A 6,081-nucleotide genomic window follows, 5' to 3' on the forward strand; every position below is an offset into this window, starting at 1 on the left:
TTATTTCCATCATTCCACAAGGATAAAAAAAAAAACACATGACATATAAAAAACAAAACAACGTTAACACAAGGTTTTGTTACATTCATATGCTACATGTATACAAATCAGCACAAAGTACACAACTGTAATGATGAAAAATGGAATGCACATAAGAAAGCCTTTAAATGGCTTGTAAGACTGTGCATACATGTACCTAATAATGTATAGAAACAGATTTGAATTGAGAAAACAAACAAGCAAAAACATACAGAAACAAACAAACAAACAAATTAACATGGTCAAAATACATAAGGATATCACCCAAAATCTAAAAACGATACTTTCACATAGAACTTCAGTATAAACTCAGAAGAATCTTTTTATACTGTTTTTAAAAAATATTATGAAATTGTACATTAAAAACATGGTTCACGTTCAAATCCTTCCACAATACAGGTCCAGTATACCTTAATGAATATTTGGACCTATCATTTGAGAAAGACCATCGGTGAATCTGGTAACATGATCTAGTATAATGAGTGTGAAGATGTAGTTGATTCTTCCTGAAAAACAGATGTTAAGGGAGAAACCCTCACATCATCATGCACTATTAATGGAGTATCTGTATATAAAGTATCTGAGGTTCCGTTGTCTTCGACCACTTGAGTAATCAAACTATTACAAGGCTCAAACATTTGGGGAAAAAAAAAGAAAAAAGAAAAGAAGTGCAGAAGTTATACAGAAAATCAGAGATATACAAGTGTGTACATATAATTCAAAAAGAAAAAAAAATACAATGTATACAAAATTCAACAAGTTACCCAATATCTGAGTGCCTATTTGGGATCAATTTAGGCCCATGTCAAAGCTTTCCAAGTCACATTTACTAAGGATGGTCTTCTTTATTGTCTTTCTGTTTGTTGCTGGCAACAAAGTTTGACGGCTGGGATGTCGCGATGTCGTTGCGGGGGGCAACACGATGCGATCTGTCAAGATCATTGAGAGTAATGGGCACATCGAGCTGGTCGGAACAGAGCTGGCGGATGAGTTGGTCTGTGTCTTCTAGTCTGCTCTCTTTAACACCATGGAACTTCAGGGAATTGCGGCGGGAATATTGCTCTGCTTCATTCATCGTCAGTTTGAGATTGTTGACAGCTGTTGCTTGATCATCAAGAGCGGTGGTGAGACGTTTTATTTCAGCATCTTTTGCTTTGAGGGATGCTTCCAGGTCAAAGATGCAGCCATCATGTTGATCGGACTTCTCCTTGAGACTGGTGCACTTTTGCTCCACTACAGTAGGTCAAGGCGCTGGACAAACTTTGTCGTTTGTTTATTCATGGCTTTCTCAACAGCTTCTTCGATGGCTTTAAGGAAATCAGGACTCTGGATATACTCTCCAAAAGCCTGAATGATTACTTCAGTACTTGTGGCTTTCCCTTTGCGGGTCTCCATATTGGGGTATCAGGTGCGACAGACAGTGTGACAGTAGTACTGGAATCTGGAGTGATGGCTATTACGGTGCTTATGATACTCAGTGACGAACAGAAATGGCGAGGTCAGGCATACTGACTGCAGAGAAGCAGCCAGTGGACTGTAGCTGTAATCCACATTGGCACTCTGAGACTATGATTGTAGAGCATAAGTCAATTCATCTTCACTTCGAGGTAGGTCTAATACTCTTATATACCGTCACGTGAAGAACACTTGTGATAGTCATTTGGTGATAATCACGGGAGGTTTTGAGTTCTGAGAAGATGAGGCTTAACTTCAGATGTCACATGAGATACTCAGTAGTCTACAAGCAGTACACTGTGTAGCTAGGCGACTGAAGTACGTACAACTTGCTTGCACATAGCATTCAGCACCGCTACAGATACACGTATGCACAGTACACAGTTCAGTAGCCGTAGGACATGTATAACTAACAGTAACACTCAGTATCAGTTTATCCAAGCACACTGTGCATTGACATTAAGTTCAGGGTTTCCACGGATATAAGGCTGAGAGACACAGGTCACTGTAGCAAGAGGGCATGTAATATTGGTCCTGTGGTGTATGCAATATCAGAAAAAAACTTACAGCAGATCGTCATTGTCACTGCAATTTCTGCATGATGAACTGGTGGTCCATGACACGAAGATGAATGTGTGGGACTATAGCGCGAAAGACTGTTGTTTGCAGCGGTGTTTGCAGCAGGGACAGAACCACAAAATTCATGTTCAGCAGGTCCAGATGCATGAAATCACAGATAAATCAGTTGCATTATGTCTTTAGCTCTCAGAATGTGAGGCAGAGGCACAGCGATATGGCATGTCCATCCGTGAGATTTCTTGTGATTTTCTGGCATACATAGGCATACACAGGCATACATAGGCACACATACGGTTAATATGGTGATACGGTGAAATTCACCGAGAAGGTATATGTACGGACGTGAGCTACTGCTCGATAAAGACAATCTGTCCTCCGTAGACAGACGGAAGGTACCAGTACCCATTGCTGTGTGGATATTCTTAACCACTGTCTCTATGGAAAATTGGGTGAGGTACCTCACCCTTCTCGATAGCGTCTCATTCACTGCCCTAGGTCGGCAAATTTAAGCTTGTACAGTTAAATCAACTATTCAAGAATAGACTTCACACACCACATTAATGAATAATCCAACATTTCGGTCGAATTTTCAACGTAAAACACACATCAACCGCATCAACCAGCCTGTTGCGTCGTCACGTTCAAACTTGTTTGAATGTAAAAAAGCTGTCAGAAATTTGGTTTACAACGACGTTTGATCTGTGCGCAATGCTCCACACAGGAGCCGGGATCATTGACTTCGGTCTGTATACGGAGGGGATCCGTGATACAGACCGATCTTTCGGTCAAGTATTCACCAAGATACAGGATGAAACACTAATTTACATACCCAAGACGGTGTCCGATCAAGTAGTTGTTTTTTTATGAAATAATGTACGTGACATGAACTAAACATGTGCAAAATATGGGGGCGATAGGAGCTGTGTTTTTTTAGTTATTGCAAAGAAAGTTCCAGAAAGAAAGAAATATCTCAATACATCAAAGATAAGATTTAATTTCAACCAAGTTTTTTGACGTGATCCCGACATCGTATGAAAAAACAAAGGACACATTACGATAGCCCAAAGTCTCAGCTACAACATATTAAAATTTGGGAGAAATTCACCGAAGTATAAGTGAGCTAGTGCTCGATAAAGATAGTCATATCAATTTTCATTTCCAGAAAAACTGCACTCCCATAGAGATAATACGTAAACTGGTCAAATTTGACAAGGTGACTTTCAATCCATTTTTACGAGGTGATGCCGTCATCCAATCAAAATGTTGTTATTATATTAATGAAAGATCATTTAATAAGCTACAACATACTGAAATCTGGGTGTAAATTGGCAAAGGATAAGTGAGATAGGCTCGAGTAAACTTGAAATTTGATGACGTCATTTTGAAAATTTACTTTTTCTACTTTATTAAGAAATTTGATATCTTTTAATCATTTTGCCAGCATCACCAACCCATGAAATAACATGTCCAACTCATCAGCTTTCAGAATATGTAAAGAAAATGGGGGGTTACCGTCCATCCTGACGAGTAAAATCGGATTTAAAATTGGCGGTTTTTTGGCATAGTTGCACTGTATATCGCCATTGACGCGCGCGCAGAATTTCAACTTTGACGGGCCCGTGTGACGTCATATTGAGTCGGATTGACTTGAAACTTGGTAGAAATATTTCTTGACATTTCGGACATCCGATGAAAGTGAAAAAACTGGAAATTTCTATTGCGTATGAGCTGTGCGTGCGTATATGCGCGCGCGCGTACGCGTCCGTCCGAATTTTTCAATTTTTCAAGAAATGCTCTAAATGGTCTGAAACGTGTGCAAAAAAAATTTGAGCTCGATTTGAGCATACAAATATTTCAACGCGCACGTACGCGCACGTTTTAAGGGTATAGAAGAATTTTGAAAACACAAGTAGAATTAACTTGATTTGAACTATATGTGACGTAAATTTCATTGAAAAATTCCATTCCATTAATGAGATATGAATGAGAATGTGATTTCATATAATGACGTCATAGTGACGTCACGGTCGACTGATCACTATGATTTTATAAAATCTGTCGTCTTTGGGACATGATACATATATGGTATGATTTTGAAATTGATAGGATGAGCACTTTCTGAGCTAATCGATGCACAACTTTTGAGGAGAAATAAAGAAGAAGAAGAAGAAGAAGAACCAAAGAATCCGTACAGATACAGAAGGTGATCCGAGAGGATTCTCGGATCACCTAACAACTAGAGATTGTAATTTGTCATCACTGACAAATTAAGGTGATCCGATTTTTTTTTAATCAATGATTCGAGTCCTGATCGTAATAGGCATGACAATACAAGTTTCATCTGTGTTTAGAGACATTGGCCGTGTGAGGTTTGGATTCTCATTTAGAAAAGGGAGTCATATCTGCCATCTTTGGTACCAATTCTGTATACACTGAATAACGAAGATACAGCAACGAATACATATGACCTTTGACCCACCTTTACACTCCCAAGATGGCATCTGAGGAAAAAGTGGTTATTTTGTGAAATGATTCTTGCGACATCGTCTATATTCGTGTGCAAAATATGGCAAAGATAGGACAGGTATTCACCAAGATGCAAAATGCAAAGTCTTAGGTACAACATAAAATCTGGGAGAAATTCACCGAAGGGTAAGTGAGAGCTAGTGCTCGATAAAGAAAAGCATGTCGATTTTCACATTAAAAAAAAATCCCTCCCATAGAGATAACACGTCATAACGAAAATACAGAAAGAAGTACATATGACCTTTGACCTCACTTTGCACACCCAAGATGGCGTCTGAGCAAAAAGTGGTTATTTTGTGAAATGATCCTTGTTACATGGTCTTTGTGTGTGCAAAATATGGGAAAGATAGGACATGTATTCACCAAGATACAGGATGAAACATTTATGACCTTTGACCCTAATTTACATACCCAAGATGGTGTCTGATCAAGTAGTTGTTATTTTATGAAATAATGTACGTGACATGAACTAAACATGTGCAAAATATGGGATTGATAGCCATTGTTGTTCATCTATTGCACAGAAAGTAGTAGAAAGAAAGAAAAATAAAGAAACAAATATGTTATTTTATAGAAATTTGAAGGAGAAGCATAAAAAAATCAGAAAAAGATAAAGTTAGGAAGGGAGATTAAGAATAACTAAAGAAAAAGAAGAAAAAAAGTGTTTAAAAAAATGAAAAAAAAAATTGGCAGGGGTGAGCCTCGAACCAGGGACCTTAGGATTACGAGTCGGATGCGCTATGCAATGACCTATTTCATGCTCCATAGGCCCTGTGTATTAAGCAAAATGACGCTGCATCGAAGCCACGTGCCATTTTCAACCAAGTTTTTCGACGTGATGCCGACGTCGTATGAAAAAATGAAGGGCACACTTACGATAGCCCAAAATCTCAGCTACAACATACTAAAATCTGGGAAAAATTCACCGAAGCAAAAGTGAGCTAGTGCTCGAAAAAGAGAGTCATGTCAATTTTCACTGCCAGAAAAACTGCTCTCCCATAGAGATAACACGTAAACTGGTCAAATTCTACAAGGATACATTCAATCCATTTTTACGAGGCGATGACGTCATCCAATCAAAATGTTGTTTTTACATTAATGAAAGAACATTTCATAAGCTACAACATACTGAAATATGGGAGAAAATTGGCAGAGGATAAGTGAGATACGCTCGAGTAAACTTGTAATTTGATGACGTCATTTTGAAAATTTACTTTTTTTACTTTATTAAGAAATTTGATATCTTTTAATCATTTTGTCAGCATTGCCTACCCATGAAATGACATGTACAACTCATCAGCTTTCAATATATGTAAAGAAAATGGGGGGTCACCGTCCATCCTGACGAGTAAAATCGGATTTAAAATTGGCAGTTTTTTGGCATAGTTGCACTGTATATCGCCATTGACGCGCGCGCGGAATTTCAACTTTGACGGCCCCGTATGACGTCATATTGAGTCGGATTGACTTGAAACGTGGTAT

This window comes from Diadema antillarum, unplaced genomic scaffold, assembly GCF_040938485.1.
Source record: "Diadema antillarum isolate AM-2024a unplaced genomic scaffold, OU_Dant_1.0 seq00000036_RagTag, whole genome shotgun sequence".
NCBI lineage: Eukaryota > Metazoa > Echinodermata > Echinoidea > Diadematoida > Diadematidae > Diadema > Diadema antillarum.